The 23,378-nt window shown below is 54.6% G+C and overlaps 1 protein-coding gene across 4 annotated transcripts in view; it reads left to right on the forward strand.

Moving 5' to 3' along the window:
• The first annotated feature begins 1,470 nt into the window (after positions 1 to 1,470).
• The window catches only part of GRIK4 (glutamate ionotropic receptor kainate type subunit 4), a 476,087-nt gene continuing 454,179 nt past the window's right edge, over positions 1,471 to 23,378 (forward strand). For all 4 annotated transcript variants that reach the window (XM_016919844.4, XM_016919847.4, XM_016919845.4 and 1 more), the window contains exon 1: positions 1,471 to 1,686. The gene's annotated coding sequence lies outside the window, so the exon portion shown is untranslated. The remainder of the gene's footprint in view (positions 1,687 to 23,378) is intronic.

The following is a 23,378-nucleotide window of genomic DNA, read 5'->3' on the forward strand; positions in this document are numbered from 1 at the left end:
CCGTACACTTTCTGCTAGGCTTATGCTGCTGTTCCGTCCATTTTGCACAAGAGAGAGGGGGTTCCAGAGTGGGGGAATAGAGTTGGAATTAGAAATTAGTTTTGTGTGACTGGCTTACAAGTGGTCTTAAACCTTAACAGGTTTAACATCCTCTGTAAAATGGGACTAGTGTCACCTCAACACCTACCTTGCAAAGTTGATTATTGGGAATCACACTTGTGTAAGCGGTATAGTCTTGGCAAACAGTAGGTGCTAAATAATGTCTGGCTGGAGGAATGGAGCCCTGTTCGCATATGGCATTCATCCAGCCAGTGTGTGGAGCTGGGGGAGGGATAGGCACGACTCCTGAGGCCCAGATACTCCCTGAAGCAGGAGGCCCAGTATGCGCCCAGGCTAGCCAGCCAGCCCTCCTCGGGGAATGCAACGTCCAGAACAGTCTATAGTCCCGAGACCTGACAAAGGACGTCTGTGAACAAACCCTTCACAGAGAGCTTAATGAGATTGTGGGAGTGCTGGCGGTTGGGTGTGGGGATACAGGCCATTGAAGGTGAGAGGGCTGGTGTGATCAGTTTGGTGGTCTGCCCAAGACAGAGACCCTGCGGGTTGGATAAGCGGGAGCTAATAGGTTTGAGGGGGTCACGTGTCCCTTGCACTCCCTCTTCACCCAGCCTCCTCCTAAGGGCAACTCTGTTGTATTAGGATGAACCACACGGTGTACTGAAATGAACCGCGTGTCAGAAAGCGGGGTTGCCTCCTGGGTCCTGCCACTTGCTCCCCGTGTGTTCTTGGCCTGGTCCCTTCACCTCTCCTAGCCTCAGGATCTTCATGCGTAACATGAGATCCTCCCAAGATGTTGGTATGTATACAACAGTGCTCTGGAATGACTCCATGCAAGCTGTTGCTCTTCAGTCTCCTGAACAAGGTGCTCTTGTGTCTTCCCATGAAACCTCCACCTCTCTCCATCTTCCGCACCACTGAGGCCGCAGTCTCTTCTAACGGGGCACGCTCGTCCCCCGCGCTGTTTCCCGAATGCCACCAGGGGGCGCCCCTTGCTCGCTGAAGCCGCCGGGCTAATAACTCCTCGGGGCCGGGGCGGGCTGCCCCTTTGCGCAGGGCGGTGGAGTGTGCGGGCTGCGCCGGGTTCCCCACCTGAGGTCCGTACCTCGCAGAGCCCGCTTGGCCGCGCGCCCCTGGCCTCTGCCGGGCGCCGCTCCCCAGCCGGGCGCCTCCCGCTCGGCCCCGGGCCCCCGGGCAGCCGCAAGTTTGCCCCCGGCCGCGCGGACCCGCGCCCGCCCTGCCCGCCGCAGCCCCCGCCGTTCCCGCCGCCCCCGCCGCCCCCGCGCCTGGGCTCCCGGGCGACGCTCCGAGGGGCGCTGGGGGGCGCGTGCAGCTGCCCGCGGGGCTCCGGCCCGGCCCCGAAGGGGCTCCCCCCCGGCCGGCCGTGCGCGGGGCCGCAGCAGTTCCCCAGCTGCCCGCCGGGCGGCGCCCCGCGCCTCGCCGCGCTCCTCCCGCGCTCCCCGCGCCGGGCTCGCTCGCAGCCGGACACAGACTGCCTTCAGCTGCGGGCGGATCGGGCTGGAGCCGCCGCGGCTGCTGCGGAAGAGGAAAAACGGCCAACAGCAGCCCCGCGGCCGGCCCGGCAGCGCCCGGCCCCCGGCTCAGCCCCCGGAGTGCGGAGCCGACCAGGTAAGGGCAGCGGCCCCCCGCGGCGCCCCCGGCCCGCTCCCTGCGCTGCCCCCGCGCCCCCGAGTCCCCTCCGCGCGGGCCCTTCCCGCACCCGCACCCCGACTTCTGACGTCTCCGCCGCTCCTGCCCTCGGGGGCCGCGGCCCCGCACCCCTGCCCCGGCCCCCGCCCCCGCGCCCTCCTCCCCGCTCCCGCCTCCCGCCAGCCCGGTCCCTGGCACTTCGGTCCCTGCGTCTCCAGATTCGCCGCCGAACCCCCCACCGCTCTGCTCCCGTAGTTCCTCCAGTCTTCATCCCGGTCCGTCTCCCTCCCTCCGCATCCCTTCCCCGGGCTCGCGGTCCTCCCGCTCTGGTCCTCCCCCTCCCCGTGCAACTCCCAGCCCTGCCTCTGCCCCCTGCAGGGATGACAGCCCCTTCCCAGCCTGGCGCGTCTCCCTTACACCTCGTCACCCTCCGCTTCTCCCAGTGCCGCTGTTCCCTGGCTGCAGCCCCCCATCCCGGCTCAGCCTGGCATCCCACCAAGCCCCCTCCCCCTTTCCTCACTGCCATCTGCCTGGACTGCCCCCTGCCCCTGCACTGGACTCGGGCCACCACCACACCCCCCCACCCTGCACACCGCCTTGCTTGGGGGAACCAGCGTCCTATCAGAAATGATCCTCTTTCCCGGGGAGAATGGGGCTCCCACCCATCCCACCCTAGTTCATCCGAGTGGGAAGTGAGGGAGAAACTCTAGAGACCTGCAATGGGCGCGTGATGGGGGAGGGGGCTGGGGCGGAGGGGGAGGGGAGCTGATTTAGATTCTCTTCAGTGAGGACTGGCAGAGCTGTGCGCTCTGACCTGGCTGGGGTGGAGGGCGTGCAGGCGACAGCTGGGACAGGGGGTTCAAGGCACTGAGAGCACCTGTGTCTCTTTCCCTGGCTCCCTTGAGCTGAGCAAAGTGAGGGGAGGAGTTGGAGCCTGGGGAGAGTTGGCTGAGGGCCTTGGGGTGGTGGAGGAGGCGGCCGAGGGGGCTGGGCCCCGGGCGCCTCTGGCCCGTCTGCCTGGCAGTGGTGGGGCAATGCGGGCCGAGCCACTCCCGAGCTGGACCTTGGGCTGCGTGGCTCTTGGCATCTGTACTTGATGCTGCCATCTTCCTCTTGGTGCTGTTGTCTGGTGATGCCACGCGGTGCCACCTCCCTGCCTCCCTCCAGTGGCTCTCCTGGGCATGTCTCCCAAGGGTCTGGGTTGTCTGGGAAGAGGAGGGGAGCTCTGGGCACAGCTGGGCCCTTTTGCCAGGCAGTGGGCAGCTGTCAAGACCAGGCCAAGAGGTCTGAGGGCTGGTCAGGAGGACTGAGCCCTGCCAGGAACAAAGAACTACCTTCACTTTCACTCCCTATGGGTCACCTGGGTGGTAGTGACACTTCTAGGAGCACCGGGAAACTGCGGGCGTGGTATCTCCGGGGAGAGAGGCTGCCTGGGTTGGTAGTGGGCATCTGAGAGACAAATCCGGTCCTGCCTGACTCCCTGAGTGTCTGTGCTCGCGTGGTCAGGGGCGAGGGGCTTGTCGAGGTCCACTGTGTTCCGGTCCCACCAGGGATGGGAGCCCCTGGAATTCCACTGGGCGTCATCATGCTGGCTTTATTTGCTGAAGCTGCAGCTCAGGCTTCATCATTAATCAGGTTTATTATTTTTCTCACTGGCTGGATGTGTTCCTCAAGGTCACGACCCTTCGGAGAGTTAATCTAATATGCACACATTACAGTGTCTGGGTTTAATTTTCCATATTTTGTTCATTCCTTGTGGCCCGGACTTGCCCACCAGCCTCCCGCCTGCCTCACCAGCTCCACCCCTCTGTCCTCCTCTGGACCTGCCACCTGAAACCCAGAGGCAGCACTGGTCCCTCCGGGTGGGGAAGAGGTGGATGCTCGGGAGGGGAGGTTGAGAGGGGATCTTGGTTTTCTGTGTTTTTCCCATCCCCCTACCTGGGCATCTTGATCGGTGGCTGCTGTCTTCCCCAGCAATGAAAATTCTTCCAAGAGCCTGGGTCGGCTTCGTGGTCTGATTTCCACTTTGGTTTTCCCTTAGGATGGAGAGGGAACTTTAGTACCGGGAGAGAGGCAGAGACTCTAGGAGAAAGTCCCAGCTGCAGGGAGTCAGGGCATCCAGGAGAGAGGAGCTCAGCTGCTTCTGAGGTGGTTCTCAGCCATCCAGAGATGGAAGGGAGGACAGGGGGACCGGCCCTGGGTTGGGGGAGAGACTGCTCAGAAGGCAAGAGGAGCAGCGAGGCGGAAGCTGGCCTTCGTGTGGCTGACGAGGGTGGGCAGCGCCAAGCGTGTGTGGGAAGGATGCATCTCTTGGTGCTTCTGCATAGTACTAATCCCTTATGTGTGTATGGGGTTCTGCAGCATTCCAGATGCCTCTCAGAACAATTACTTCATTTGATCTCTACTACAGCCCTGCAAGCATCTGATCGCTCCTTACAGACAGCCTTATAAGGAGGCATTCATGACCCAATAGAAACTGAGGCTCAGAGAGGCTGGATGCCTCATCCAAGGCTCCACAGCTGGGTCCCAGGCCCCTGGACGCTCAGTCCAGTGCTGTTGGGCTTGTTGCTGTTGCTTTTTAAGGTCTCAGCTGTTTGGTTCTCAGAAAGCCCACCCTTGGTCCTGCCTGTTCCTCGGTTCATCCCCTTCGCCCTCTCCAGTGATGGCTCACCGTTTCCACCCCCACCCCAGGCCTGGTGGAGTCTTTGCTCTGTAGTCTCCTCAGCCTTAGACTGGCTGCCTGGGTGTCCCGCCACTCCCTAGACCCAACCAACCACCCCCTACCCCAAGTGGGCACTGCCTCTTGCCTCCTCCTTGTGGAAAGAACGGCTGGGTTCCCCCAGGCATGCAGCCGGGGCGCCTGGGGCACCCTTCTTCCCTCTCTCTGGTGCCTTAGGCCTCAGCCCACTCAGTTCTTCTGGGCACTTTGAGTGTCCACTCCGACCTTTGCTCTCCCACTGCCGTGGTCCCTACTTGGGCCTTTGGCTGTTCACCCTGAGTTACGGTCCTGAAAGCTTCCTTGCTGGGCCTCCAGCCTCAGTTTCCAGCCATCCTGCCACTGTGCCTGTCTTCTTACAGAGGGTAACGCTTCTTACAGGGGACGCTGTCTCAGCAGCCGTCAGTGGCAGTGCCTTCCAAGATGCCTTGGAGGTGAAGGCCCTCTGCACGCTGACCCCAACTTTATGTCACAACGTGGTGTCTGGCATGATCTTGTCCCGCCTCCCCCTGCCACCCAGCCCTGGCACTGTGTGTCCTCACCCTGGCCCTTTGCATTTCCTCCTCTTTTCCTCCCATCCATATATTGCCCAGCCTTCAAGGTGCTGCTGGAAGAGGAACCAGTTCCAGCTACCAAGTATCAGGCAGACCTGGGTTCCTGTCCTCGCATCACTCCCTGCATGACCTCGGACAAGTTGCCTCACGTCTCTGAGCCTCACTGCCCTCACCTGTAAAATGGGGACTCTGAGCCTCACTGGCCTCACCTGTAAAATGGGGATAAATCTCACCTGCTTCAGAGGGTTAGCAGCATGGAATGTGAGTGGGAGTGTGACTCGTCCAGTGTGAAGGGCACCTGCGTGGGTATGGAGGGCACATTCTCTGAGTGGCCTCCTTCTGCTCTCCCTCTGTATGGGCTGGCTGAGCCCCCTGCTCCTACCTGGTATTGGTAATCGTCTGTCCGTTTGTCTCCGCACCCAGACGGCAGATCCCTGGAGGAGCAAGGCCTTTGCCTGACACCTTTTCACATTCTCCAACTCCCAGCAGAGCGAGGCTGTTCTTCAACATCCTGTAAATCGGCCCTCTTCATAGTAAGGACATAAGATATAGTTGTTGCTTGATTATAACATTCTGTTACATAAAATAGGGTATGCCTTACATTTAGTAAATCCAATATGAACAAAAAACTTATGCCACAGTTGCAGGCTGGGTAAATTATGGGAAGGAAGGAAGGAATCAATGTAACATTGTATTGACTGCGTACTCCGTTTGTTTCGTTTGTTTCGCTCAGTCAGTCCAGCTACCCGGTGAGTTAGCTGTGGGCATCTCCTTTTTCACAGATGAGGAAGGGAGTCCCAGGAGGTCACACACTCTGTCCCACATCCCAGACTGGTGAGTGCGGTAGGACCCCAGCTTCTTCCCCTACACTTGGGCATCCTCTGCCTTAAAAAACAAGAGGGAGACACTTTTTGATTCATCACAGGTTTTCTTTAAACAACTGAGCACTCAAGTCACTTACACAGAGCCCAGCAGGGATGGGGCGGTTGTGGAGTCCCCTGTTTTGGGGGTGGGCAGGACCCTTCTCTCCCACAGGGTGATAGTTTGGGTAGATAGCACACCAAGACACCTGGTCTCTGGGAACATGGCGTGTGTGTTGATTGCACCTGCCACCAGCATTCAGACCTGGCAGGAGCTGGCAGGGGTGCTCAGGAATGGGGGAAGGAAGACTCACAGTGAGGAGGCTGAGAAGGGGCTGTGCAGGCAGGATGAGGGGAGACAGGATGATCTGAGGATTGGGCGCTCGGGCACAGGATGAGGCAAGTGGGAGAAGAGTCCCGTGTGCAGCAGAAGGCTGGAGTCAGGGAGCAGCGGATTGTCACGGTAGACGGGGTGGGTAGAACTGCTGGAATCCAAGAGGACCCTGACCACCAAACAGAGAAGGCTCAGGTCAGTGCAGCAGGCTCGGGGGAGCCGGTGAAGATTCGTGGGCAGAGGAGTGCTGTGCAGAAGCGTGGGTTGAGGGCTGGGCCTGGGCGCTGGTGACAGTGAGGCGAAAGGGGGGTAAGCTTGAATGGCATTTCCAAGAACAGCAGAGCGCGCTGACAGATTGGATGCAGCAGATGAAGGAGCCGGAAGTGTCAGAGATAACTTTGAGATTTCCAGTGCTGGAGACCAGGGGGAAGGGCGATGCGAGGGGAGTAGGGAAGCTGGAGGGGGAAGCAGGTCTGAGGGAAAGCTGACAGTGCGTGCCTGGATGCGCTGTGCCTGAGGAGGAGCCTGGAGCCATCGGGGCTCACCTTGGGCGGCGGCTGCTGCGTTCCTGGGCAGCAGCCACTGTCTAGTCTTGTGCAGGAACAGGCCTGGGGCACGTGCTGCCGGGGGCCAGCTTAAGGCATCTCGCGTGCCTCAGTCTCACCTCCCCAGCCTCCTGCCAGCCCTCGCCGCCCTCCCTCCACGGTACCCTCGTGTCTGATATTCACTGCCCTGGAAGTTCCTCCATCTGTGCCTGTCACCGCCGGGGACCGAGCGTGGAGCTGCCATCCACATGGGCAGGGCCTTGTCCGCTTTGTTCACTGAGCTATCCCTAGTGCTTGCATAGAACAGGTGTTAAGTCAATATTTGTCCCATTTAAGGGACCTCAACTCATGTTTAACAGACGCTTGTTACAGAGATAAATTCAGAGGCTGCGGAGGGTGAAGAGCAGCCAGAGGGGCTGAGTGGCCTTAGGCTTCCCGGAATGGGGTGTCCCAGGCTCCTTGGTGCGATCCTCTCCTGTCCTCAGTGTCCAGCCTCTTGGTGCCCGCTTGTGTTGTCAAAGTGAGGCTGGCATCGTTTGCCCCAGGGAGGCCATGGGCAGGCCCCCTGAGGCAAACGGTGCCCCCGCCTGTGCACCCCTGACTTCCGCCTAAAGTTGGAGAGCAGGGAGACCCAAGTGGTGAGGGTGATAGCTGTGCCGCGCTGCGGGGTGTCGGGAGAGAGGACGCAGACGCCTGAGTGCTGAGTCACAGTGGGCATCTCGGGAAGGGGACAGCTGGGAAATAGAAGGCCGGGCTAGGATTGCTGCCTCGATTTCCACCCTATAAACAAAGGCATAGAGTAAACTCTACTTCACGGAGTTCCCAGTTGAGTGTGATAGTCCTGTGAAGGCCCCCAGGAGGGAGTGGGAAGGGGCCGGCCTCTAGCACAGAGGAGTCGTAGTGGTGGCCTGGGAGCCTGACTGGGGAGTAGACATAGGTTTAGAATTGGAGTTTAAGGGCCAGAGTTAAAGAGGAAGATTTAATAGAATGAGAAATCAATAGCCCAGAGGAGGTTAAGTTGTGTAAGTGAGAGGCTGGTTGCAAGGCACACTTAATGAAAAAGAAAAGTTTAAGAAGGCGTGGAAGATAGGGCACATCTGGAGGCAGGGGAAGCCGGTATTGGCCGGTTTCTGCTCTCCCTGTTCTCCAGCCTGGGGAGGCTGCTGAGAAGGGAGGTTGGGTTCTGGGAGTGAGTGAAGGGCATTTCCTGTGTCTCCCTCCCAACCTCCATTGCTCCCCCTGAGGCTGTGTGGTGCAGTGATTGGCCTGGCCACTTCCAGATCAGATACATAGGACAAATCCCAGCTTTTCCAGTTCCAGCAGTGCAACTTTGGGCACAAAGCTATGCAAGCCCACCCTGGCCTCCATGACTCTCGGCAGCTGTGCTGAGCACCAGTCCGTGGCAGCAGTGGTTATTAGTAGTTATTATTGTGTTGCATCCTCATAGCGTCTCTCCTAGCCCAGTCCAGTTCCTAAGACTCTACGGAATAGTGTCTCTAGCAAGGCTGGTGAAGGGATGGGGATTTGGGAGGCAGCAAAGCTATATATATATTTTTTAATCAGAAAAGTCTATAGTGGGTTTAGTCCAAGCCCCAGAGAGACGAGGGGCCCAAAGCCCAGGGTGTTTAAGTCACTTGTCCAAGCAGTGTAACGGGAGTGGCAGAGCTGGAGCATAAGCCCAGGGCTCCAGGCTTCCCAGCCTGTGTCTTTTTAAAATTTTTTAAATATTTTGAGATGGAGTCTGGCTCTGTTGGCAGAGTGCAATGCGCGCGACCTTGGCTTACTGCAACCTCTGCCTCCCAGGTTCAAGTGATTCTCCTGCCTCAGCCTCCTGAGTAGCTGGAATTACAGGTGCCCAACACCAGCCCCGGCTAATTTTTTTGTATTTTTAGTAGATACCAGGTTTCACCATTGACCAGGCTGGTCTCAAACTCCTGACCTCAGGTGATCCGCCGGCCTCAGCCTCCAAAGTGCTGACATTATAGGCATGAGCCACTGTGCCTGGCTTAGCCTGTGTCTTTTGCTGGGTCTTGTGGCCCTGCATGCAGGAGCGAAAGGGCTGGAAAAGAGATGCTTCAACAAATTGTTTGGTCCAGTTGCAACATCCAAACAAAATCGGTCTAGAACTAAGCAGGCGGATGATTTTGATTCCTTAAGGCACTAGACCATGGGCTCTGTGGGGGCACGGATAGGGCCTTGTGCTTTTGTTTCTAACACTAGGCTGACACATAGCTGTGAATTCAACAATGATGATGACAATAATAATAGCTAATAAGTATTCAATGCTTATTATGTGCCAAGTACAATGCAAAGTGCTTTCCATGTATTATCTTAATCTTCCTAATAACTGCTATGAACTGAATGTTGGTGTTCCCCCAGAATTCATGTTGAAAGCTTAACCTCCAAGTGATAGTATTAGGAGGTGGGGCATTTGGGAGGTGATTAAGTCATGGAGCAGAGCCCTCACGAATGGGATTATGCCCTTAAAAAGAGAACCTGCAAAGCCCCCTCACCGCTCCCACCGTGTGAGCACACAGTGAGGAGGCCCATCTATGAACCCAAAAGCCCTCACCCGACGCTGAATCTGCCAGCACCTTGATCTCGGGCTTCCCCGCCTCCAGAACTGTGAGAAACAAACTTCTATTGTTTACCAGCTACCCAGTTTATGGTATTTTGTTACAGCAGCCCAAATGCACTATGATAATAACCTTAAGTTTATTATACCCATTTTACAGATGAGGAAGCTGAGATTCAGAGTAGATGATTCATTATCCCAAAGTCCCATAGCTGGTAAGAAGCAGAGTTGAAATATGTACCCAGGCAGTGTGATTTCAAGCTCTAGTGGGAAATCCTTTGTGTGCATGCATGCATGCTTGTGGGTGCACAAGTGTATGTGAAATATGCACTAATCCCTCCCTAATTCCTAGATTCTACCTCTGGCTACCTCACTACTGGTTTTTTTTTTTTTGTTGTTGTTGTTGTTTTTTGAGACGGGGTCTCACTCTGTTGCCCAGGCTGGAGTGCAGAGGCACGATCTTGGCTCATTGCAACCTCCGCCTCCTGGGTTCAAGCGATTCTACTGCCTCAGCCTCCTGAGTAGCTGGGATTCTAGGTGCCCACCACCACACCTGGCTAATTTTTGTGTTTTCAGTAGAGACAGGGTTTCACCATGTTGGCCAGGCTGGTCTCAAACTCCCGGCCTCAGGTGATCCACCCGCCTCAGCCCCCCAAAGTGCTGGGATTACAGGCATGAGCCACTGCGCCCAGCCTACCTCACTACTGCTTCTATATTTCTGTTCCTCATCTCTTAGGCAAGGAGGCCAATGCTCATTTCCAGAACCGGCACCCTCAAGCCCCAGTCCCAGCCCGTCCAGCCATCAGCAGGCGCGGAGAATGAGTGGTGGCGCCTCTATGCATTTTGGAACTCTCCTTCCCTTGGCCTGATTTCTTCGATCCCTGAGTGAGAGGGTCACTGGCAGTATTGGGGAAGTGATTAAAGAGCCACCTCCTGAATCACGTGCCATTCTTTTCCACCATGGAGGCCATCCAGGGAAGGGCCCGGCTTGGAGGCAGGAAGAAGGCAGCGACATAAAGCATTGAGGAGACCCTCTCCTGAGCTGCCGAGTCTGAGCACTGATTAGTGCTGAGGTGAGACAGGACTTTAGGAGGTTAAAAGCAGTCCTGCCCCCACTGGACCAACCAGGGTTGTGTCCACTCACCACCTCCTCCAAGGGCCTGGCTGGCTGGCTGGCCTGGCTGCCCCAGGTTAATAGCCGAGGATTAGAAGGAGTGGAATCTGACTGGGGTCTTGGACTCTCAGCAACAGCAGCAGAATAGGGAGTCTCTTTGGAAGAAATCCGATGGTAGCATTGTTAGACTCATGGTCGTTATTGCTCCTGACAGCATCTCCCCTAGCCTAGTTCAGTTCCTAAGATGACAACAGAACAAGGTCCCTAGCATGGCTGGTGATGGGATGGAAACTGGAACATCTCTCTTTTTGGAGGCAGCAGAGGCATCTTCAGAATTAAAGAAGACAAAAGTGGGTTTGGGCGGGGCACGGGATATGCAGAAGACCCTGTAGAGTTATTTCCAGGTGGGAGGTCAGCACAACTCTGCCCTTATGCTGAAGTTGCAATGCCATTTTCTTTTTTGTTTTGTTTTGTTTTGTTTTTCGTTTTTTTGAGACAGAGTTTCACTCTCACCCAGGCGAGAGTGCAGTGGCATGATTACAGCTCACTGTAGCTTGAACCTCCTGGGTTCAACTGATCCTCCCAATAGCTTGAGACTACAAGCATGCACCGCCATGCCTGGCGAATATTTTGATTTTTTGTGGAGATGGAATCTCACTGTGTTATCCAGACTGGACTCAAACTCCTGAGCTCAAGTGATCCCTCATCTTGGCCTCCAAAAGTGCTGGGATTACAGGTGTGCGCCACCACGCCCGGCCCACAATGCCACTTTCTGATGGTACTCACATGCCCAATGGCTTATTATGTTCTTGGTGATTTGTGTCCTCTCCCCAAAAGAGCTCACAGGGCCACAAACCTGAGAGACAGGAGGGCAGTTAAAATTATTGTCCCAGACTCTCAGAATTTCAGTAACTAGCCGAAAGCCACATAGTTATTTGATTGGAAAGTTGGATCAGTTCCCAGGACTCCTGCCCCTTGCCCAGGGCTGCATCTGCCACCCTGTGCCTTCCAGTTTGTGCGGTGGTAGAGGCAGTGGTCCCTGGGAACACCTGCTATTCCCAAGGTAGAGAATATCACACGGAAGAAAGCAGCACTTGTCAGGTAATGAGAACGCCTGTTGTATTGCTGGGAAAACTGAATGAAGTCCAGGGAGGTTAAATGAATCCTAGAATCTTATTTTTTTTATTTTTTTTTATTTTTTTTTTTTTTGAGACGGAGTCTCGCTCTGTCGCCCAGGCTGGAGGAACTCGAGATCATTGCATTTGACGTCCTACCTGAGCTTCTATTATCTCCCGCGGGTGGTTATCCTGCCTCGGCTGCTGCCGCCTTCTGCTCTTCTTCCTCTTTCTCCATTTTCCCCTTCTTCTGAAAGCTGACATCATTGAGCACTTACCACCTTCCAGGCACTGTTCTAGATGCTTTGTATGTATTAAGTTGATTCTCCAGCCAACCCTATGAAGTAGGTACTGTTGTCCCACTTTACACATGAGGAAATACATAACCACAGAGGTTATGTAGCTTGCCCAAGATGACACATGAGCCAAGTGATAGAGCCGGGATATGAACTAGGCAGCCTGGGCCGTGCTCTGGAGTGATCCTAAGGCAGGCCATCGCTGAGTTGGGCAGCTGTGAAACAAGGGAGCACACGAAAGCACCCAGTGCCTTGCCCGGCGTAGGGAATGTGCTCAGTCAATGCAAGTGACTTCTAAACATACCAGGAGGTTTTACCTTAGACTGAGCCAAATTGATTTCCCGTGGGTCTTTTTTTTCTTTCTTTCTTTTTTGAGATGGAGTCTCGCTCGGTTGCCCAGGCTGGAGTGCCGTGGCGCGACCTCAGCTCACTGCAACCTCCACCTTCCGGGTTCGAGCGATTCTCCTGCCTCAGCCTCCTGAGTAGCTGGGTCTACAGGTGTGTACCACCACACCCGGCTAATTTTTGTATTTTTATAGAGACAGGGTTTCACCATGTTGGTCAGGCTGGTCTCGAACTCCTGACCTCAGGTGATCCGCCCGCCTTGGCCTCCCAAAGTGCTGGGATTACAGGTGTGAGCCACTGCGCCTGGCTCCCATGGGTCTTTGTTCTGCACCCTCCTTGGAACCCCATTCCAGCCTTCTGAATGTGAAGCTACCTAATGAACAAGAAGCAAAGCCAACTCTCAGTCTCCTTCTACCTCAGTTTCCAAGACCCTTCCCCAAACTGAAATCCCCTGGCCAGGAAGACAACAGCCTGGGGGCCTAGAGAAATGTCCAAGGCTGGGACCTGCCTTATGAGGGAGATAGATCCTTGGCCACAGGGCTGCGCTGAGGGTTGTCACACATCCGTTCTTTAGCACATGTTTCCAGAGTGCCTCCTATGTGCCAGGCACAGCCACAGAGCAGCACAGGTGGCCCCATCTCAAGGCTGGGCCCTTACAAAATGTGTGCACAGACACCTGCTGAATCTGTCAGATGCCAGATTGGTGGTGGGGTCCTGGGGACAGGAGCCTGAGGACTAGGAGAACTGTTGCTTCTCCGCTGCTCCTAGGAGGCTGGGTGGGGATGCAGACACCCCATCAGGGGGCCAAAATTTCAGCTGACCCAAATCTAAGAGCACAGAGTAGGCAACTGGATGGAGGAAGCTCACCAGTTTATTTGTGCTAAAATAGCATCAGCCGACTCTCCTTTGAAATGTAACGGTCCTGCCAGAGTCCAGAGTAAATAGGCCGGAACATGAGATCTGCCAGGTGGGGTGCAAATTGGCAGTAAACAAAGCAATCGGGCTGTCTGAGTAGCGGAAGTCAGCTGAGAAAGTGCATTTCTCCTGCACGGAGCTGTGGGGTGGCGGCTGCTGGGCTCTCTCTTCCCCTCAGCTCCTTTGGGGAGGGAAGTGGGAGGGGGGATGTCAAGAGCTTGACCCTGGGCTCTAGGGGTGGAGGAGGAGCCGACTTTTGTCCTGTATTCCTGGGCCAATACTGCTGCTACTTCTCTCGCTGCTTCTCCAGTTGCCATCCTGCGTTACTGCAGGTCCTCACACCAGCCCCTCCACGACAGGTCTTATTAGTCCCATTGGACAAGGGAGAACACAGATGTCCAGAGAACCTGAGACACCGACATAGGGTCACACAGCTGAACCTGGGCTTTGTGGTTCGGTGTTGCCCGGGTCTGCCTTCGTCTCTATAGCCACTGCTTCTCCGTGTGGCCAGTGCCTTTCTAAGGAACTTCCAGCTCCCAGCAGGGGAAGAACCTGAGCAGCCCAGCTGGGAGATGATCAGGGTGGGGCTGGTAGAGCAAGGTCAGGCCACCCTTGGATGCTTTGGGGAGGTCATCAGAGATCATCATCTGTCTCCCCACAAGGCACGGGTTCCATTGCACAGGGACTGTTTGCTTCTGCATTCTTTTTTTTTTTTTTTCCTGAGACGGAGCCTTGCTCTGTCACCAGGCTGGAGTGCAGTGGCACGATCTCGGCTCACTGCAACCTCCGCCTCCCAGGTTCAAGTGATTCCCCTGCCTCAGCCTCCCGAGTAGCTGGGACTACAGGCGCACACCACCATGCCTGGCTAATTTTTTGTATTTTAATAGAGACAGGGTTTCATCATGTTAGCCAGGATGGTCTCGATCTCCTGACCTCATGATCCACCAGCCTTGACCTCCCAAAGTGCTGGGATTAGTGGCGTGAGCCACCGCGTCCGGCTGTTTCTGCATTCTTTCCCCAGCAACCAGAACAGCAGTGCTCAGTATGCGTTTAGTGGGTGAACGGCTGCTTTGGTGAGCCGCTTGTCTGCAGAGGCCCTGGACTCTGGAGCCCTAGACTAGCAATGAGCCTTGACTCTGGAAAGCTTGGATGGGCCGCCTTCGACTCGCAGATGTATGGGATTGAAAAGTCGATTGTGTGATCTCAAAACACATTTCCCCTGGTGGATGACAGGACTGGTTTCTCAGGTTAGTGTAGCCGGCGATGGAGCTGAACCAGTACAAAGAGTAACCCCAGGCCTACCTGGACCTTGGCCCCAGGCACTTTACCCCCTCCTCGAACCCAGATGAGCCTGGCATCAGTGGGTCAAGGGGGACTGTACTGGGGTGACTGGTAAGAGCAAAGGTGGCATTTGGGCTGACAGCGCTAACTTCTGGATCAGGCTGTGGGCACTGCAGCTGCCATGAGTCAGGAGGAGGCTCTGGGAACATGGATTGGACCTGGGGTGCTCCTTCAGACATACCCAGTGTGAGCTAGGGGCTGCCTGCATCCTGGGGGCATTTATCATCACGCGGAGCTAGTTACGTGGCAGGGCACTGGGCAGGTCAGGATTGGGTACTGTGGTGGCAGAGAGCCCTAGGAAGAGGTCGCCTTTGTGTGGGGATGACCGAGGTCCCTGCGGTCTGCAGGGTGAGCTGAGGTCCTATTCCACCTTCCGTCTTCTTGGCTCCTGGAGCCCATTGGGGGCTGCACCATGAATGCCCAGTGGCTCTGGACCTCCCTGGTCAAGGCTGCTGGACAGGCTTCCCCTTCTTACCCTTCTCAGTGGATCCGTGATGCCTGCAGTGCTGGGTCCAAAGAAGCCTGAGGCCAACTGTGGGCTCCCTGGGAAGGGGCGCTGGACTCCCTGGGAAGGGGCCCTGGGAAGGGGTGATATCTGACATGGCCACAGGGTACCATGGCTTTGTCAAGTCAGATTGAGTCCAGCCGTCTCATTTCACAAGTGAGGGCACTGAGGTTCAGAGAGGGAAGGAACTTGCCTGAGATCATGTGACTTGCAGAATCGGGGTTTGAAATGGGGTCCCCTGGCCGCTAGTGCCTTTGGTATCATACCTTTCATTAGACGGACTCACCAGGAGCCTCCCATCAAACCAGGGGAGCATGTGCCCTGCTCCCCACCTGACCTAATGCAGTGCCCATTCCAACCCCAGCTGCCAGCCAGCCCCATTCATACTGGGCAGGGCGTGGAAAGAGCTGTACAAGCAGCCCTGTGCTCTGAGTGTTGTAACTCTGAGAGGCACATGGAGAAGAGATCAGCAGGGGTGTTACAGAAACCATAGCAGGCAGTCAACACACACTCATCAGACCCACACCGAGGTTAGCCGCGTGCTACGTCCCCGTGTCTAGGCTGGGGATGGGGGCAGAGTGGGACAAGCTGATGGTTCTCCTCTGAGCAATCCAAGGAAGCTTCCTGGAGGAAGCAGGGCTCTGGGGAGGAACGGCCTTAACTGGGGCACAGGGAGAGGCTGGTTTGATGTGTGGGAAGTAGCCTGGTGTGGTGAGGGGTGACCGGAGGGCTTGGACAGCTGGAGTTAGAGTCCCTCTCTCTACTCACTGTGCGGCGTTGGACAAGTTTGTTCATGTACCTGAAGCCTCTGTTTGCTCAGCAATAAAATGGGGACAATAAAAAACCTAATCTCACAGGGTTGGGGAAGAGCAAATAAGATACCACCTGTGAAAGGGCTTCTTAAGTCTGAAGGTGTTTTCAGTACGTACTGTGTGATTTTATTTATATAAAGTTCAAAAACAGGCGAAGTAATCTATGGTAATAGAAGCTGGGATAGCAGTTAGCCTTGGCAGGGGGCCTGAGAAAGGGCCTCTAGAATACTGATAATGCTCTATTTCGTGATCTGAGAGCTAGTTCTGTGGAAATTCCTTGAGCTGCACACTTATGTGCACTTCTCTTTCTTTTTTTCCTTCGAGGCAGGTCTCACTCTGTCGCCCAGGCTGGAGTGCGGTGGCATGATCTCCATCTCCTGGGCTCAGGGTGATTCTCCCACCCTGGCACCCACCCTCTCACCCCAGTAGCTGAGTCTACAGGCATGCACCACCATGCCCCACTAATTTTTTATATTTTTTCTTTCTAGAGACAGTGTTTCTCTATGTTGCCCCGGCTTGAACTTCTGGGCTCAAGCGATCCTCCCACCTCGGCCTCTCAAAGCCCTGGGATTACAGGTGTGAGCCGCTGTGCCCAGCCATGTGCACTTTTCTGTGTAAACAGTATACATCAATTCAAAAAGTTTGTTTTCAGGCCGGGCACAGTGGCTCATGCCTGTAATCCCAGCACGTTGGGAGGATGAGGTTGGTGGATCACTTGAGGTCAGGGGTTCAAGACCGGCCTGACCAACATGGTGAAACCCCATCTCCTCTAAAAATACAAAATTAACCAGGTGTGGTGGCACATGCCTGTAATCCAAGCTATTTGGGAGGCTGAGGCAGGAGAATCACTTGAACCTGGAAGGCGGAGGTTGCAGTGAGCCAGAGGTTGCAGTGAGCCAAGATTGCACCATTGCACTCCAGCCTGTGCAGCAAGAGTGAAACACCATCTCAAAAAAAAGAAAAAAAAAGTTCGTTTTTAAAGTGCTTATCACAGTCAGGTTATAAATGGCTAAAGGGCGGTCACTTGACAAAGTGTCCAAGAGGAAACCTGGAATGATGTTAATAAAAATAGTAGTTGAACACTTTAGGCAGAAGAAACATTTTCTCATTTAAACCTCAACAACTCACATTTTACAAGTGGGGAAACTGAGACTCAGTGAGGTTGCAGAAGTTGCCCAAAGTCACACAGCCAGCCCGTGGCAGAGGGTCTGACCAGAGCCAGCGCTCAGTCCTGGGGAACCTGGAGGATGCAAAGGCAGGTGGGGTTGCCCTGACCCCGCCTCGGCTTGCCGGGGCTTTGGCTTCTGGAGCTGCGTCATCTTGGTGGCTCTGCCCCTGCTGGGGTCCTGCCAGGCCTCAGCTTTCATGGAATGTGGAGAGCAGCCTCAGCTCCCTGTGGCCCCAGGGTGGAGATGCTTCCAGAGTGGGAGGAAGCAGGGGCGGGAGCTGGACAGCATCTGTCTGCAGGGTCTGCTGGGTGGGGACCCCGGAGCAGATGGTGTTTCACTCAGTTAAAACCCCTCAGGGCAGACCCCTGCCGGTGAGAGAGGGAGCATGGCAATGCTTATCCCAGCAGAGGAGGGGAGCAGGGAGCTGCTGCAAGTTCCCTCCTGCCTTCCTGGAGCCCGTGCTGGGGATTTATCTCCTCCCAGAGACCTAACTGCGCCCCAGACACTGGCACCTGCATCCTCCAGGGGTGGGCGGGGAGCTGGGAGGAAGACGGGCATTCAGGTGCTTTTGTTACCTTTGTGATGTGGCTGAGCCAGACAGCCTAGCTCACACTAAGCCACCCCTGGCGTGTGGCCTTGTCTGGTGAGAGAGAGGTGGCATTGTGCTTGCATTTATATGCAGCTGGCAGAGCAGATACAGCCTCATTGTTGTCCAAGGTTTCCAATCAGGTGGGGAAAAAGAGGGCCTGGTGGTCCCACTCACGGGTGGAGGAAGAGGCTTCTTTACCGGCGGAACCAGCCTCACCTCCTCTGGGAGGCCTGCTCTGGTTAACCCCTTCAGCTACTTTATCCTGGCCCTCAGCAGGGACACATGCGCTGTGAATAGAGTGAGTTCATCAACAAAGAAGTCCTTTTATTTTATTTTATTTTTTTGAGACAGGGTCTCACTCTATTGCCCAGTGACGGGATTTGGGCTCACTGCAGCCTCGATCTCCCGGGCTCAGCCGGTCCTCCCACCTCAGCCTTTTGAGTAGCTGGGACCACAGGCATGGGCCACAATGCTCAGCTATTTTTTATTTTTGTATTTTTTGTACAAACGTGGTTTCACCATGTTGCCTAGGCTGTTCTTGAACTGCTGAGCTCAAGCAGTCTGCCTGCCTCAACCTCCCAAAGTGCTGGGACTACAGGTGCCCGCCACCACGCCCGGCTAATTTTTTGTATTCTTAATAGAGATGGGGTTTCACCGTGTTGGCCAGGATGGTCTTGATCTCCTGACCTCATGATCTGCCCGCCTTGGCCTCCCAAAGTGCTGGGATTACAGGCATGAGCCACCATGCCCGACCCTATAATTTTTTTTATATTAAGTCTGTCTGAAATATGTTGGTCCTGTCACCCCTGTTTGACTGGAGGCTGGCTGAGGGCAGGGACTATGGGGGACCCTTCTTTCCTCTGAGCCTGTCTTAGGGAACCCATCTGTATTAGTCTGTTTTCATGCTGCTGATAAAGACATACCAGAGACTGGGTAACTTATACAGGAAAAAGGGGTTAATGAAGTTACAGTTCCACGTGGCTGGGGAGGCCTCACAATCATGGCAGAAGGCAAAGAGGAGCAAGTCACATCTTACATGTATGGCAGCAGGCAAAGAGAGAGCTTGTGCAGGGAAACTGCCCCTCATAAAACCATCAGATCTTGTGAGACCCATGAGATCTATCATGAGATGCTAGCATGAGAACAACACGGGAAAGACCTGCCTCCATGATTCAATGACCTCCCACCAGTTTCCTCCCACGACACATGGGAACTGTGGGAGTTGCAATTCAAGATGAGATTTGGGTGGGGGCACAGCCAAACCACATCACCATCTATTGAGCATGTGCCCATCTACAGCACTTTAGTTTCCCAGGGTAGCTTTGGCTCCCTGCCTCAGGACCTTTGCACATGCTGTTCACTCTGCCTGCAACGCCTCCTTCCACCTCCTCTCCTTCTCTTGCTTCACTACTCCTTATCCATTCCTCTTCCAGGAAGCCCTTTCCTGACGCCTCCCTGAGCCTGCATAACCCCCCACCCCGACCCTCATGTGCTCTTGCAGCCCCAACCCTTGTTCCCTTTGGAGCACTCCCACCTTGCATTGTAACCTACAACTTACATTGTAGCACTGAGCTGTGGGAGGCCAGGCATCAAGTCACCACATCCACTTCTGTGCCACACTTTAACACAGTGTCTGGCTTACAGGAGGATCTTGCCAAATATTTGTTGAAAGAAGCAAAGCGATCGAGCACCAAAGAGAGGAGCAAGCCCAGCCGCTGTGCCCATCGACATTAGAGGGATTGCCCTTGGCTGTGACCTCCTCCACCTTAGTCTGAGCCCCTAGCAGTTACTACAGGGAGGAGCCTAGAGCCCAGCCTGGGCACCCGTGACCACGTCTGTTTTGCACAGCACTGGGTTCCTGACATCTGCACAGAGATGCAGCCTAATAGTGTCTCTTAGATGTGCTTGGATAGTCACACATGTAAGTCCCCTGTCGGGAGTGGTGGGGGAAGTGGGAAAAGTGCTGTCCGTCACTTATCCTTCTGTGAAGCAAGGTGGAGATGATTTCAATGTATCCCTTGACTCCTGATAGAGAGTAGCCTCTCTCGCAACCTACCTTTCCCACCTCAACCACCATCCCCGCTGTGTGCAAGTACACTTGCTTTTAGGTGCTTTCACATCCAGCATCTCATTTAATCTCTCCAACAACCCTGGGAGGCAGCTGCTGTTGACCTGTTTTATAGATGAGGAGACAGAAGTTCAGAGTGGTTAAACTGGCATGCCCCGAGTCACACAGTTGGTAAGCAGTAGAGCTAGGATCCCGTTCTCCTTTTTCTAGCATTACAGCTCCACTTGCCCTTCCTTCCTGGTGGCTCAGTGGCCTGCTTAGGAGTAAGGGTGCCCCAAGTGTGAGTCCTATGAGGCCCCATGTTCTTGCTTAATGCCTGAGAGTCCCTGACCTTGGAAATGCCTGTGTGCCAACCACAAGGTGCGGGTGTGGAGAAACGTCTGCCTTTGACAAATAGCCCTGTGGTCCCAGGACATGCAGGGCTAATTTAAGTGCAAACAGTGTATTAGTATTTATTACTCATGCTCCACTGCTAATAAAATTTGAGTTGAAAAAATAATGGTGAGCAAATGAATCGGTCGATGGCCTGTGGGGAGAGGCTCCAGGGGAAGGATATTTCATGGAGAAGAGTGACAGGAGCCCAAGCTATTGCAGGCTGTAGAAGATGGGTCCTTGCTGGGGTGTGGGTGGGGGTAGGGGGACTTATCCTGGGGGCAGCTCTGCACTCTGGTCCAGTTTGGTGAGTCTGCACAGTAAAATTTGTCAGAAAGCACATTTGCCAACGGAGGCAGCATCTCCAGGCTGAGGAGGTGGCTGTTGGCTGGGTGAATAGCTTTCAAATATCTATTTCAGTCATCTGTGCTTAAAATCCTTAATTTGGGAAGCCATTTCCTGCAAAGTCCCAAACCTGGGTTCCAGACGGAAGCCTCTGTCTTCGACAACTGCGTTACAGGGCGGACTGGGTTCTGCCATGCGGGGCTGAGCATGGGGTTCAGAGACCTAAGAAGGTTCTAAGTCTCTGAAAAACCAAGGGGCCTGCTACAGGTTCCGTGATGTAGGAAGACAGAGATGGCCCTGGGGTGTGGAGGGGATTCAGAGCTGGATGGCATTTTGGGATGAGGAGAACTCTGATTGTTAGACCCCGCTTCCCTACAGTGGACGGCACCTGTGTCCTACTGATGTCTCTGGAGCATCATCGGCTGGAGAAAATGCCAGTTCACAAAGAGGAGACCTGCTACGGTGTGACTTTGAGCAAGTCATTTTACTTCTTTGGACTTAGTTTCCTCCCTGCAGAGTGGGGGTGATGAGTCCTTCCTGGTTCCCTTCATAGGCTCAGGAGCGGAAGGATGGAGCTGTCTAAGCAGAAGGGTGTGACAGCCCTTTAGATATTTGGAGACAGCTCTCATGCTTTCCTTGAGAGAGTGCTTTGCTTAAGACTAGACTTTTGGAGGGCTTAGAAAATGTGGGTGGATTTGCGATTCTTATGTGTAAATGCTACCCTACAACCTCTTTCATAATTCATCCATCAAGGCCAGAAAGATCAAGAGTGAAACTCAGAGCTTGTTGTGCCTGGTTCATGCATGTTTGTTTATGGAAGGAGAAATGACATTTTCCTTCCTCACATCCTCCTTTCATGTCGTCTGCCCCTGCCACAGGCACCTGCTCCATGGCGCTGCCCAAATAATCATTTAGACACCAGGAGTTTCCAATGCTCTGTACATGTGCTCTCCAGTGCTTACACCAGCCTTGGGGTGGGTGCCGGGATCATCCCATATTACTGGATCAGGAAACTGAGACTGGTGCAGTGAGGGATCTGCCCAAGGTCATGGTTACAACTGGACTCGGCCTGTTTCTTTTTTCTTTTTCTTTTTTTTTTTTTGACACTGAGTCTTGCTCTGTTGCTCAGGCTGGAGTGCAGTGGCGCAGTCTCGGCTCACTGGAACCTCTGCCTCCCAGGTTCAAGCAATTCTCTTGCCTCAGCTTCCCGAGTAGCTGGGACTACAGGTGCATGTCACCATGCCCAGCTAATTTTTGTATTTTTAGTAGAGATGGGGTTTCGCCATGTTGGCCAGGCTGGTCTCGGACTCCTGACCTCAGATGATCCACCCGCCTTGGTCTCCTAAGGTGCTGGGATTACAGGTGTGAGCCACCGTGCCCAGCTTGCCTGTTTCTCTTAGCACCCTGCAACCTCATGGTTGTGGCCCAAGGATGTCATACCAGTGACCTTTGGGTGTCCCTGTGGAGCAGCAGATGGCAACCCTTCTTCTCCCCTTTACTCCCAAATGGAGACCCTCCCCCTGCTTCCACCTCTGGATGTGGGGCAGGTGGAAGGTCTCCATTCAGGAGCGCACCTGGCAGGTGCACGATTGAACACGGAGCAAGACAGCCACAGCTGGAGCCGGGTACCTGTGGCCACTCAGGCCCTGGGCTGCTGGCACAAGGGTGATTGCATGGTCCTGATTTGACCTCCTGAGTCCTTGGTTGCTCCTCCCTAGCCCCCAAAGTGACCTGGACTCGCTGCTTTGAACATCCATCCCCCAGCTCCATGCTAAGCTCTCTGCAGCCCTGTGGGCCCTACCCCGCCCCCAGCTTCCTTTGATCCGGCTGCCCTTGTGCCCGGGGGTCCGCCCTGGGTGTGGACCCAGGAGTTGGGTGGCCCTGTGGTATTGTCAGGGAATGTCCCAACAGCTTAGAGGCATTGAATCAAAGTCCTCTCAGAGGGGGAAAGGGTATTGTTTAGACATTTTGTGTAAATTAATAATATTGTAACTGTTAATTGAATGTCCATTGATTGCCTGTCAGAGGTTTGATTTAATCTGTCCTCCTCCCTCTGAGCCGGCTGGCTGTTTAAATAGTTTGCTCGCTTTGCCTCGTTTTTCTTGCTCTAGTGTGGACTCTTTCCCCCTACCCCGCAAACCTTGGTTTCATTTCACTGGCTTCATAATTAGCATCTTCTGCTTTCTGGCACTGGCCTTGGCCTTCTTGCAGTTACTGGTCCCTCCCAAGTGGATTCCTGTGATTCATCCCTCAACCAGAGTTTTCTGAAGTATCTGGAGACTCGGGACAAAGACAGTCGGCCTGTCTTTGTCCCCTTTCTTTTGGGGTTTTAGATGCTTTGGGCTTCTCCTTGGAAGGGAGTGGGAAGGGCAGTGCCTGGAGACTTAGGGGATGAGCCCGGTAGGGCTGCTGGCTTCATTCACTCATTCATCCGTCTATTCACCAGGCCCTGTGTTCAGCACTAAGGGGACACATTCCTGAGTTCAGTACTTAGTGGTGGAGACAGAGAAGTAAACAGATGATGCAATGCGGTGTGATGTGCCAAGGTGGAGGCCAATGTAGGGGGGCGCAGAGACATGGAAGAAAACGGTAAAATCAGATGTGGCAGCATGGAAGGCTTCCTGGAGGAGGAGTAACCTGCACTGCAGTTGGAACTGCATTTCAATAAACAAGGAGGAATTAGTCTGGCAAAGGAAAGGACAAGAGCCTCCTAGCAGAGGGAAAAGCACATGTCACAGCTGGGTCAGAGGGGACTTCTAGAGCGAGAGATGGCAGAGAATAAGGTAAGGGTTAATAATATCTACAGAATGATAATATACTGCACACTCACTAAGCATTGGGCAGAGTTCTGAGGGCTTTCCTTGTATTATCTAGCTTAGTCCTTATAACAACCCTGCATACAGGTACTGCTAGCGCCCCTTTTAATAGCTGAGCCTAGAGATATGGGCACAGGCAGTCTGATTCAGGGGTGCTGGCTCTCCCATTGCCCCTGCTGCCTCACTGCTGCTGTCTGGCCCAAGGATGTTACACCAGGGTTGGGTCATTGGGGCATCTGCAGAGCTGGATTATGGAGGGTCTTATGTGTACGTTCAAAAGTTTTA

Source organism: Pan troglodytes, chromosome 9 (genome assembly GCF_028858775.2).
Source record: "Pan troglodytes isolate AG18354 chromosome 9, NHGRI_mPanTro3-v2.0_pri, whole genome shotgun sequence".
Classification (NCBI taxonomy): Eukaryota; Metazoa; Chordata; class Mammalia; order Primates; family Hominidae; genus Pan; species Pan troglodytes.